This window comes from Mizuhopecten yessoensis, unplaced genomic scaffold, assembly GCF_002113885.1.
Source record: "Mizuhopecten yessoensis strain PY_sf001 unplaced genomic scaffold, ASM211388v2 scaffold3011, whole genome shotgun sequence".
Lineage (NCBI taxonomy): Eukaryota > Metazoa > Mollusca > Bivalvia > Pectinida > Pectinidae > Mizuhopecten > Mizuhopecten yessoensis.
The window spans coordinates 292,955-306,105 of record NW_018404831.1 but is presented as its reverse complement, the minus strand read 5'-3'; the positions used below and the strand labels follow the sequence as shown (position 1 = coordinate 306,105).

Genomic DNA, 13,151 nt, shown 5'->3' with positions numbered 1-13,151 from the left:
CGTTATACATATGACTTCTGTATTTTATTGTATGTCGAATGTATCGATTAATGTGATCCAAACTCTTTAAATGAAATCCGATCACGTGTTTAAATGTGGATGGGTCTAGACATTTCTGATTGAAATGATAAACTATTAGCTTGTATACAATGAATTCAATAGAACCAGGGTGTTTACTGAATATACCAAAATTACATAACATTTTTGCCTGCCCTTGTAATCAGACTAATCTATAACGTTTTGTAGTACAGTAGTATAACTATAATTTTCTACAGTATAGTTGTGTAACCGAAACTAAAAATATTGAAACATTATCCGAGATAATTACTGCAGATTTGAGAATTACCTGTAATTATGTAAGATTTTTTTGGATTGTCGTTATTGTCTAATGACATGATAATGCAAAGTTTAAAATATTATAGATCAGCTGATTATTAAATTAGTGTAGTTATGAAATAAAAGTCTGCATGATATCATCTTTAAAACATAATGAGAAATATAGAAACATCTTTTTCTTTCAATTCAACAAATCATTGAAAACTTCCTATTAAATCAAAGTAAAGCTGGGTCTGGTTAGCGAGTCGCTAACACATAACTTGCCGATTTTTTAAAAACTTTCATGGGGGAGATTATGCGTGCTCAGAATGAAAAGCAGAAATGAAATGTGTGTATATATTTTTTAAATGTCATCTTTTGAGCTGTTCTCTTTCCGATGACATCATCAGGTCTTAGAAAATAGGAGTAGTTCGCTGGTTAAAGATGCTCAATTTTAACATCCACAATTGGGAGTTTCCTTTCAAAATTTGGAGAGTTGACAAGTATGCATGCTAACAATTTGGAGTCTTTAGTTTGCCTGGTAACTCAAACATGTAAATACTGCTCACACAGACGAGTCTAGGCTAGTAGCAGAGTGACATCTGATATCCTTACTCGTCCAGAGAAATGTAGGACAGTGACATCTTATATCCTTACTCTTCCAGAGAAATGTAGGACAGTGACATCTATTATTCTTACTCGTCCAGAGAAATGTAGGACAGTGACATCTAATATCCGTACTCATCCAGAGAAATGTAGGACAGTGACATCTAATATTCTTACTCGTCCAGAGAAATGTAGGACAGTGGCGTACATCTAATATCCTTACTCGTCCAGAGAAATGTAGGACAGTGACATCTAATATCCTTACTCATCCAGAGAAATGTAGGACAGTGACATCTAATATTCTTACTCGTCCAGAGAAATGTAGGACTGTTGTGTAGGAAAGTGACATCAAATGTTGGTCCTGTATTCAAATAGAGCAATATTATCTTGTCACTGAATTAAAACAGTAACTTCTTGCTTAGCTCCCTTTTCCTTGCTTAGCTCCCTTTTCTTTTCCTTGCTTAGCTCCCTTTTCTTTTCCTGGCTTAGCTCCCTTTTCTTTTCCTTGCTTAGCTCCCTTTTCCTTGCTTAGCTCCCTTTTTTTTCCTTGCTTAGCTCTCTTTTCTTTTCCTTGGTTAGCTCCTTTTTCCTTCCTTAGCTCCCTTTTCCTTGCTTAGCTCCCTTTTCTTTTCCTTGGTTAGCTTCCTTTTCCTTGCTTAGCTCCCTTTTCCTTGCTTAGCTCCCTTTTCCACAGTGAGGGCACATTTATGTTTAACAAATATTTACTTGTTTCACAAAATCTCATTTACAAAATATTTTTGGGATGAATACAATTACCTGGACCTAAGATATTGCGAAAGCAATGTACAAGAGAATTACTTAGCCCAAAATGAAATATTTCAATTATGAAAAGAGTGTTGAAATACAACTTTTCAAATTATCTGTATAACATTGGGGTTGTCGTGTGGTGCAGTTGATATAGCACTCACCTTACACCAAGGTTCCCCGATTGGACGTGAAAAGGTATGGGTCCACCTGCCCGATTACCTAGGTTTTCTCCGGGTACTCTGGTTTCCTCCCACATTAGGACCCCCAGTGCGCTAACGTCTGGGCCAACAAGAGTAATTAACTTAAGTTGGAATAACTTGTTTCATAATTCTTGTTTAAACAAAACAATATTTATATTTTATACATCTGTATAGGACTATACAATGATGGAATACAGGAGTTATCTCAATACGTGTTACTATCTTTGTTACTAAATTGTACAGTCACCCAGACACTATTTGTATGTCTTTGTAATAAATGTATATTTAAAACTGTGATAAATATTATTCCTTGAGATGATAGAGACAAAAGTTATGAAAATGAATGCTTAAACTTTAATACGATTGACCTCCAAAATGGGGAAGTGATTAAAAATAAGAATTTGGAGGAAGATGTTGTGAGAATGATTTAACAACAAAAACTTGGGGAAAGCGGAGACGATGTTGAGATTTCTCACTTGGAGAAGTGTGGGATATAGATGAGTTTGTACCGAATGTCTCGAGTGTTGAAAACTACTTCTTTAATGTTACATATCATTCCTCACCGAAGGTTTAAGTGATTATAGACACCACTTGACAACTAAAACAGACATTCGCTTCCTTTTATCTTTGCACAGAAAAGTTTTCTGGTTTTCGTTCTTACATCTTTGAGGAAAAATTTGGAAACGGCAGAAAGTGTTAGATATCTGTTTGAGGTATTTGCGTGAACTAGACAAAAATGTTTAGAAATCAACATCTTATTTCTTATTTCTGTAAAAAGATGATTTTATGAGGACTTTTTTATGCAATCAAATCTACCTAAAACACTTGTAGCTGTACCAACTGTTTACTTTTCACATTGTGTGGCATTGGCTTTATATAAACTCATTAAAACTCAAACTGCATTCATATCAGCAATGGATGGCTGTTGACTTCATCATTATGAACAGATATCCCATTTCCTGCAAAAATCGATGAAAACAAGCTGGTTTTATACAGCATAAATTGATGGCCATTGAAATCCTACTCCATTATACTTCAGTGAACAGAACTGATACAGCAGGGATTCAGAGTCTGCTGAAATTCTGCTGAAGTTAACCTCAGTTAACAGAACTGACACAGCAGGGATTCAGTGTCTGCTAAAATCTTACTGCAGTATACCTCGGTGAACAGAACTGATACAGCAGGGATTCAGTGTCTACTGAAATTCTGCTGCTACAGCAGGCATTCAGTGTCTGCTGAAATCCTACTGCAATATTCTTCAATGAACAGAACTGATACAGCAGGGATTCAGAGTCTGCTGAAATTCTGCTGCAGTATACTTCAGTGAACAGAACTGATACAGTAGGGATTCAGTGTCTGCTGAAATCCTACTGCAGTATACTTCAGTGAACAGAACGGAAGGGATTTAGTGTCTGCTGAAATTCTGCTACAGTATATTTCAGTGAACAGAACTGATACAGCAGGGATTCAGTGTCTGCTGAAATCCTATTGCAGTATACTTTAGTGAACAGAATTGATACAGCAGGGATTCAGTGTCTGCTGAAATCCTTCTGTAGTTTACCTAGGTGAACAGAACTGATACAGCAGGGATTCAATATCAGATTTTGCAGCAAGGATTCAGCAATTGCTGAAAACCTGCTGTATTTTAAGATCTATTAAATGATTGAACGAACAGTATATATAGTTCTAATATTAGTAATAGTTTTTTATTACATTGAAATAGATATAAAGTTCTGTAATTGATCTATAATCCTCTTATAACGTAGTTTAAAATAGAGAAGTGTGAGATGAAGGCCATTTGTATTCATTATGGATAAGTTTTAAATAAATATTGCATGTTCGAAAAAGTTTCAAAGCACCATTCCATTTAGCTTATCTTAAACGTTTTGATTTTCAAACAAGACAGAAGTAGAAAAAAAACAACAGTTTACTTGTTTGTATTTTACAGCCAAACTTTTTGCCTACGAACAGAAATATAAGATAATCATTTTTACTTGCAGCTGGTGAAGGAATGTACCAGAGAATCTGAAATTCAAGGGAACTAACTCTACCGGGGATTTACAGCAGTGGTTTAGCAGTTTTCACTTTGGATTTTAATGGCTTGGCAACCTAAAATACAGAATATGTTCACTTTCTACAAATAGCACCATATACCTCAATCAAAGTTTGAATCGGTGAGTATATAATTATATTTTTTGAAGATATGGACTGTGTTATAATTAGCAGTAATGTACAATTCGTTATAATTAGCAGTTATGTACAATTCAATCACTCTTTCATTGATTTTGACCTCTGACTGTCTTCCTTCTCCCATTATAGAAAAAGATATTAAATATAATCCTCACACACCTGAAAACTTCAGTTCTAAGTACCAATATAATACATTAAGTGTTCAGATTGTGTAATTTGCTCAGGCGGGTTACAATTGTAGACACCTACCTGTGTTGACAGAAGGGTGGGCTATTATGATCTGTGTAAGTCAGCCCCTACAGCACTGTTATTACATCAATATTTTGGTTCGGGATCAAAAGATTACAAATCAGACAGTACCAAGTTAGTATAGAGACTGGGTTTAAGGTGGGCAAGACTTCAGTAATACCTGGTTGGGGATCAATATTTGCCTAACAGATGTTTGGTGTGTGGTCAGTTTTCTTGACCATATGGACAATGAATAACAGGAAATTGACCAACAGATATTCTAATCTGAAGCACCAACTTACATAAAAGCTAAAATGAGAAAATTTGAATGTAAATGTTAAGGATTGAATAAAGATAAATCCAGGTCTAAACCGTCACTTTTGTTTACAAACTAAACAGCTTAATATCACGCTGTATAGACCCCTCTACCAGGTGTTTCTGATTTGTGGTCTAGTTGACACTTTAAAGTGATCTAGACAAAATAATCAAGGATAAGATCAAATGCAGATTATATTTAGGAAATGCTGCTGAAGGTAATGATCTTGTCAGGAGAGCTAGCTTGTATAGGCCTGGCCTGTTATATAATTTTGGATTGTAAATCCAATAGAATATTAATCAAATGAAATAAATCACTGTCGTAAATGCTTAATTCTTTTCATAATAATTGAGTGAACATTTACCTATATCATGATCCGCTAGAACTTACACCTGGAGACTGTATCAGAATGTTAGCCTGCCTAGAACTTACACCTAGAGACTGTATCAGAATGTTAGTCTGCCTAGAACTTACACCTGGAGACTGTATCAGAATGTTTAAGCCTGCCTAGAACTTACACCTGGAGACTGTATCAGAATGTTAGTCTGCCTTGTCAATTAAACAAGCTATGGCTTATGCACCATTAAGCAAACTAGGGCCTGAAAAGCTGTACCATGGATATAGGCAAGGGCTTACTGAAGTACCTGTACTTAACGTTCAGGAACAAGGAAGGACGTATACACAAGTAAAGCCTGTTTCTTCAGGACCAATAATTAAATGTCAAGACAGCTGTACCTTGGGTATAAGCAAAGGCATAGGTACCTGTAAATCCAGGTGTGACCAAAGGCATAAGTACCTGTAAATCCAGGTGTGACCAAGGGCTTAGATATCCATACCCTCAGAAATAAGCAAGGACTGATGTACCTGTAAATCTTGTATCTTCATGTTTAAGCAAGAGCCTAACTAGGTGGCCTTACTTTAAGATATAGGCAAGTGCTTAGGTAGCCAAACCTTGGATATAGGCAAGTGATTGGGTAGGCAATCGCTTAGGTAGCCTAACCTTAGATATAGGCAAGTGCTTAGGTAGCCAAACCTTGGATATAGGCTAGTGCTTAGGTGGTCAAACCTTGGATATAGGCAAGTACTGAGGTAGTCAAACCTTGGATATAGGCAAGTGCTAAGGTAGTCAAACCTAAGATATAGGCAAGTGCTTAGGTAGCCAAACCTTAGATATAGGCAAGTGCTTAGGTAGTCAAACCTTGGATATAGGCAAGTACTGAGGTAGTCAAACCTTGGATATAGGCAAGTACTAAGTAGCCAAACCTAGATATAGGCAAGTGCTTAGGTAGCCAAACCTTAGATATAGGCATGTGCTTAGGTAGTCAAACCTTGGATATAGGCAAGTACTGAGGTAGTCAAACCTTGGATATAGGCAAGTACTAAGTAGCCAAACCTAGATATAGGCAAGTGCTTAGGTAGCCAAACCTTGGATATAGGCAAGTACTGAAGTAGCCAAACCTAGATATAGGCAAGTGCTTAGGTAGCCAAACCTTAGATATAGGCATGTGCTTAGGTAGTCAAACCTTGGATATAGGCAAGTACTGAGGTAGTCAAACCTTGGACATAGGCAAGTACTGAAGTAGCCAAACCTAGATATAGGCAAGTGCTTAGGTAGCCAAACCTTGGATATAGGCAAGTGCTTAGGTAGCCAAACCTTGGATATAGGCAAGTGCTTAGGTAGCCAAACCTTGGATATAGGCAAGTACTGAAGTAGCCAAACCTAGATATAGTCAAGTGCTTAGGTAGCCAAACCTTGGATATAGGCAAGTGCTTAGGTAGTAACCAAACCTTAGATATAGGCAAGTGCTTAGGTAGCCAAACCTAGATATAGGCAAGTGCTTAGGTAGCCAAACCTTGGATATAGGCAAGTGCTTAGGTAGTAGCCAAACCTTAGATATAGGCAAGTGCTTAGGTAGTCAAACCTTGGATATAGGCAAGTACTGAAGTAGCCAAACCTAGATATAGGCAAGTGCTTAGGTAGCCAAACCGTAGATATAGGCAAGTGCTTATATCCTTTAAGCATATAAACAAGTACAAAGATACCATACCATAAGGTTAAAGCAAGGACTTTGGTAGCCATGCTTTTAGGTATAGGCAATCGATTAGATATCCTATCTCCAGGTAATTTACCTGTACTCTGACTGAAACACCTAAAATCTGTCCCTCTGACCAATCTCGGAGTGAATCATACTGGAGCAAGGTGTTAGAGGTGATCACAAGGTGTTAGAGGTGATCACAAGGTGTTAGGTGTTAGAGGTGATCACAAGGTGTTAGAGGTGATCACAAGGTATGGAATATCACTTCTGGCAATTCAGTTGACAGTCATTGTGGGAAAAAACAGAACTATTCTGCAATAAATACATTACACACTGAGCAATTTCAATTAAAAAATAAATTTGAGTTCCTGGGTGTCAGTATCGCACTGAAAACCAAATAAGAGTATTAGGTCTAACAGGTGGATATGTTGTACACACTATTTAAATGTCCTGTAACTTCACAATAAATAATTGCTTGACCTACATTGAGAAAAAGAAACCATTGAATTGGAATTCCGTTTTGAACTGGATTTCAATATAATAATATCAAAATAGCTCCAGACACTGAGGAATTTTATTGGGACTTCAAACATTTTTAACAGTTCATGGCATTGAATTTTTTTGCGAAAATGACCTAGATTAAAATGATAGAGAAATTGAGTAGGCAAAAAAATCAAAATAAAACAAAATAACAATGTAAGTAATTATATAATCTGTCCAGCCTCAAGTTGATTAGAATGATATTTCAAATTTTGACATTCTGTATAAGACAGACAATTGTTTCTTATTTTGATCAAAACTTTAGATCAGTAGAAAAGAATTTTTTGATAACATTTCTAAAAACAAATAAAATAAATCATAAATCTATCATATATCTGATCATATACCTGAAAATATTTCAATATTCCAGAATTTTTCATATCTCTAAAACTGTTCCATTAATTTGAAAACTTTTACAATTTGTCAGTCCAGACACAATTTCAAATCACTTTTATAATCATTTAAACATGATACACTCCTTTTCTTATGCTGATCTTGTTTTCAAACAAATTAGGGGGTTGAAAAAGTATTGTGTAAATACAGAAATAAATAGAGAAAAATATAATTGTCAGTGAGCTTTGTGCGGCATCAAACATTCTAGAACACATTTCAAAGCCATGTGTAACAAGCCATTAAGTATTCACAAATTGCTGTCTACAAAACTTGCTTCAGAATTCCAATGAAATTGCACTGTGGAATTGAATAAAAGCGACGCGAACATGTTTACCGAACACTTGTCATTCAATGGCTGCTTTATTGGATCATCCTGCTTCTGTATAGATACATCGCAACAATCCTGTACTTCACAAAAGTGCAAGTGTCCACCAATGTTTACCTTGTTCATCTGAGCGTTTGAAAGTCAACAGGAAATCACAGCAGATAGTTAAGCTTTTCTCAAACAAGAAGATTAAAAGTGAATGCTTTCCTCTTCTTTAAAATTACATTTAAAATTGGATTTCAGTTTTATGATTAGGACGATGTGTAAAATAAGATGGTTACACCAAAAAAGAAAAATTTCAAGTCCGAAATTGAGTGGTATGCCTCAAATTACCGTTGACAGGAAATTAAAGATTTGATGATAATTTGATGCTGATAAGAGACTCTTGTGTGAAAATGAAATCATCTAAGTTTGCAAAGTAAGATCACTCCTTTGGTATCATCGCTGTAAACCCTTCTTCATTTTGACCAAATTTTTTACCAATCTCCCTCGAAACTCCCTCATTCAAGTCCAAACTTGCACAAACTAAAAATCTACATTCTGTGTTCAAATGATCTCCTACTTACTGCATGGTGTGTGTAAATTATCATAACAGGTGAATCAAATTAATTCTTTTTGGAGTTGTTTTGATACATAAAAAGGGAAAGATAAATTGATCAAAGCAGTTCCAGTCATGTTTCATGCACTTTCTCCCTCATTGGAAATGTGGAATGAGGGAGATCTCCCTCATTGGAGGTTTTAGAGGTTGACAACTTTGTGGTATCTTCATCTTTGTTATTGTCAGTGTCTTTATGGTTTATTTTTTATGAAAATGTCTACACATGCATATGAATTTTAATATCTGCTAAAGTTTTATTTTATCCAAACTTGACAATCAACATGGCCACGAATGTGGACAGATGACACATCCACTTCCATGATTTTTTTCTTGCTAAAAGATTTGGTATTATTAGATGAATAAAAAGGTAGCTGTTCTTGACTGTTAGGCTTTAGAGATTTCACTTATGTTAGGATATCTTCTTTGATAAAATTGGAAAAAGAGCCTTTTGAAGTAAAACAGCTTTTATCAACTTTTTAACTTTTTTATTGGAAGTGATATAATTTTTTGGGTTACAGTAATATGTATGTCAGTGTGTGTCATCTGTTCACTATGATATGGAAAATTGATAGTTCTAAACTCTCTTATCTATATCTGTTTACCTAGAACATTGATATTCTCCAAACAGATGTTAAAAGCAGCTGTAATTCTGGGCTATTAAAACTTGTTTAAATTGTGATGATATCTTTTAAATCATATATCATTGCAGTTGTATTATGATACAATAAGATAAATCATTGTTATAAAAACTGGGAAATATCAATGATGCCCATCCGACTTTATGTAATTCTCTATATTAGCCTTGAAATGTTTGTAACTTATTTGTTATGCCTACAAGGATAGGTGCAAGTGTCATCTTTTTGTTCCTGCACCAAGGTAGGGGGTATACTTGGTCATCTGTCTGTATGTTCATGGATAAAAACTTGTCTGCACAACTCTTAAAGTACTATGCTGATTTCAACTAAAATTAGTATGAATGATCAGTACATCTAGTTGCACAACTGATATTTATTTTTAGGTCACCTGAGACAAAGTCTCAAGTGACCTAATGCAATCACCTTTTGTCCGTCGTGCGTCCGTAAACAATTTACATTTTCGACTTCTTCTCCAAAAACCCTGAACCAATTTCAATGAAATTTTGCAGAAACCTTCCATGGCTAAAGGTCAACAAAATAAGTGGCCGGTTTGGTCCCCTGCCCCCAGGGGCCTGAGGGGCGGGGCCAAAAGGGTCAAATTGACAGAAATTTCAAAAATCTTCTTCTCAAGACCCAGATATGGTAGAATCAAACACTGTTCATAGATGGAAATGTCTTAAGGTGCTCTACCAAAATGGTGAATTTTATGACCGTGGGGTCTCACGTTTCCTCCTGGGGAGGGGGTAAACTTTACTATAGTTTATATAGGGAAATCACATTTTGGACCAACATTTGTTTAATTTCCATTGTAAGTAATTGAATTTAGGTTAGCATTATCAGTATTGGGTAGCAGTTTGATAGTATGCACATATCAGCCCTGACTGACCCCCCGGGGCTGATGGGTGGGGCCAAAAAGGGTCAAATTGACTGAAATTTCAAAAATAATAAAATTATAATGGCAAATGATACTTTGAATATTACATGTTAATAACTTGATTGATTTGAACATTTTGAGCCAGCCCTACCCCCAAGGGCTGTAGGGTGGGGCCCAAAGGAGTCAGTGTGCTAAAATTTCTTCATTTTCCTTGTTTAGAATCAGAGGTGCTAGTTTCAAATACTTTTTAGTCTTAAATCTGTATGCTAGATATTGAATAAGGTGGTTTTATTGTTTTTTGTCACTGAATAATATTTCTGTTCGTGTTAAAAACAAAATCAACTCTCTGTATAAATATATCAGNATAAGGTGGTTTTATTGTTTTTTGTCACTGAATAATATTTCTGTTCGTGTTAAAAACAAAATCCTTAACTCTCTGTATAAATATTTCAGCTGACCGTTAAGGCCCATGGGCCTCTTGTTCAGTTTTGACTTTTTTCTAGAGTTATTGCTCTTTTTGAAGAATACAAATTCCCTGTCTTTACAAATTTTCCCATATGATCTGACTGATTAAATTAAATTCTCTGGGAGTAATGCAACAGGGACATATGTTTTTAACTTTAAATTGTTGATGCTGTGTGGAAATGGTAAATAGGGGCTTTTTAATTGAATATCATAATTTAAATTTTGGATTCATGCAAGGTGACTGTTGTGGCCTAGCTAGCTCTGACTGGCAAGGAAATTACAGTTATGACCCCAGTTCTGTCAGGACGACTTTGTTGATATTTTGTAGGATGGATCTGCTTTATGTTGAATGACTGAATTTCAAGTTATAGGATTAAGGATAGCTGTTTTGGCCTCTGATTGGTTATTTATTTATGCCAACAATTTGAGCTTTGTTTGACAGATTTGAGTATTATCTTGTGCTTCTTCATTTGCTCTGCTGTGATAATTTGGAAGACATTTGTAACACCCCAATAAAGCTGCTGTACAACTATTGAACCTTTTTAAGAGACTTTAAGGACAGTTGCACATATTATAAATACTTTAAATATACGCTGCAATAGTTTTCATTTTGATTCTTTTGATGTGAGTATAAGTTAGGCATTGACTAACAATTCTGGTTTCTACATGAAGGCCTACTGTTGTAGGTTCCTGTTGTATTGATGGGTATCTCAAGTTGCCTCTGTGGTACACAGACAAGGTAGAAGACCTCTTAGTGCTTTTGTATACCCCTGCTGAGAAAAGTTAGGGGGTAGCTGAAATCACCCTGGCTGCAGGGCTTAGGCAGGAGTCTTTATTTGTGTGTCTTTGTATGTCCGCTGACAAAGTTAAAGGGTAAACTAGAAACACACTACTGTATACCATGAATGTTTTTGCCGCAGTTTAAACTTTCGGCTTTTTCTATCTGGCCTACCCAATGAGGGCAAATTTATCATGACATTTAATATTAGTACAAAGCATACAATATGTAGTAATTACATGTTATGGGCGAAAATTACACGGGGCGAAGATGGACTTTATCGGCAAATGGCGAATATTTGACTGTTGAAGTTTCATGGTATACTGTATGACATCAACTGTAGACACTTTCCTTTGTGTTCCTTTTCAGCAGTATTCATCACACTCACAGACGTACTACCATTGGCCAGGATGTATCTTGGTATCAAGAGACAATTTGGGAATCAAAAGGTTAAAGGAATTAAGTTATAGTGACCCATGGTGTGAAAACCATTTCAAGACTCTAAATACAGTATCGTTTAATCCATACATTGGAACTTTACACAGGATGAGTACTCATGAAGTTTTAAGAAACCCTTATTCATTTAAGGCTCAAAGGTAATAAAGTCATAGTAATTCCTTGTGCATATCTTTACATTTGAGACCTTAAAACTTCCAATGATCTTTGTTCATATTTGGCTTGGAAGGTCAATGGTCAAGGTCACTGTGACCTGTTGTGAGAGTAAGTGTTTCTGGACATTAATTAGTTAATCTTTTTTCCTGAGACTTTAGAGTCAAAATGTCAGTTATTTAGGTCTCACTAAAACCATCAAAATACAAACAGTTTTCTGGATTTATGTAAATTGATATTTCTAAGACCTCGAAAAGAGCTAGGAATGACTAACCATAGTCAAAGGTCAAGGTCAAAAAGCTGCCAGTTGAACAATTTTGTTCTAATGCTCTTTTGTCTGGACAGGGATAAGACATGTTTTTTCTGTTGCTGCCTTCTCTGCTTTCTGGACAGGGATAAGACATGGTTTTTCTGTTTCTGCCTTCTCTGTTTTCTTGACAGTGGTAAAACAGGGTTTTCTGTTTCTGCCTTCTGTTTTCTGGACAGTGATAAGACAGGGTTTTCTGTTTCTGCCTTCTCTGTTGTCTGGACAGGGATAAGACAGGGTTTTTCTGTTATGGCCTTCTCTGTTTTCGGACAGGGATAAGACGGTTTTCTGTTACTGCCATATCTCTGTTTTATAGACAGGGATGAGACAGGGTTTTCTGTTTCTGCCTTCTCTGTTGTCTGGACAGGGATAAGACAGGGTTTTCTGTTGCTGCCATCTCCATTTCCTGGACAGGGATAAGACCGGGTTTTCTGTTGCTGCCTTCTGTTTTCTGGACAGGGATAAGACAGGGTTTTCTGTTGCTGCCTTCTCTGTTTTCTAGACAGGGATAAGACAGGGTTTTCTGTTTCTGCTTTCTCTGTTGTCTGGACAGGGATAAGACAGGGTTTTCTGTTTCTGCCTTCTCTGTTGTCTGGACAGGGATAAGACAGGGTTTTCTGTTGGTGCCTTCTGTTTTCGGACAGGGAAAAGACAGGGTTTTCTGTTTCTGCCTTCTGTTTTCGGACAGGGATAAGACAGGGTTTTCTGTTGCTGCCTTCTGTTTTCTGGACAGGGATAAGACAGGGTTTTCTGTTGCTGCCTTCTCTGTTTTCTAGACAGGGATAAGACAGGGTACTCTGTTTCTGCCTTCTCTGTTTTCTGGACAGGGATAAGAGTTGGAATTACAGCATATTGTCTGTTATAATTATGTTTGTGTTCATGCATTATTTGATCTATTTTGTCATGGATGAGACTTTGCTTTCTATTAGTGTCATTTTTATCGCACGAGTAGGGAGTAGGGAAAAAAC

At 36.2% G+C, this 13,151-nt stretch overlaps 1 protein-coding gene across 3 annotated transcripts in view; it reads left to right on the top strand.

The window, feature by feature from the left end:
• Nucleotides 1-13,151, top strand: part of LOC110446821 (transcriptional activator GLI3-like) — a 196,667-nt gene that overhangs the window by 61,639 nt on the left and 121,877 nt on the right. For all 3 annotated transcript variants that reach the window (XM_021492136.1, XM_021492133.1, XM_021492135.1), the window contains one exon: nucleotides 3,890-4,063. The gene's annotated coding sequence lies outside the window, so the exon portion shown is untranslated. The remainder of the gene's footprint in view (nucleotides 1-3,889; nucleotides 4,064-13,151) is intronic.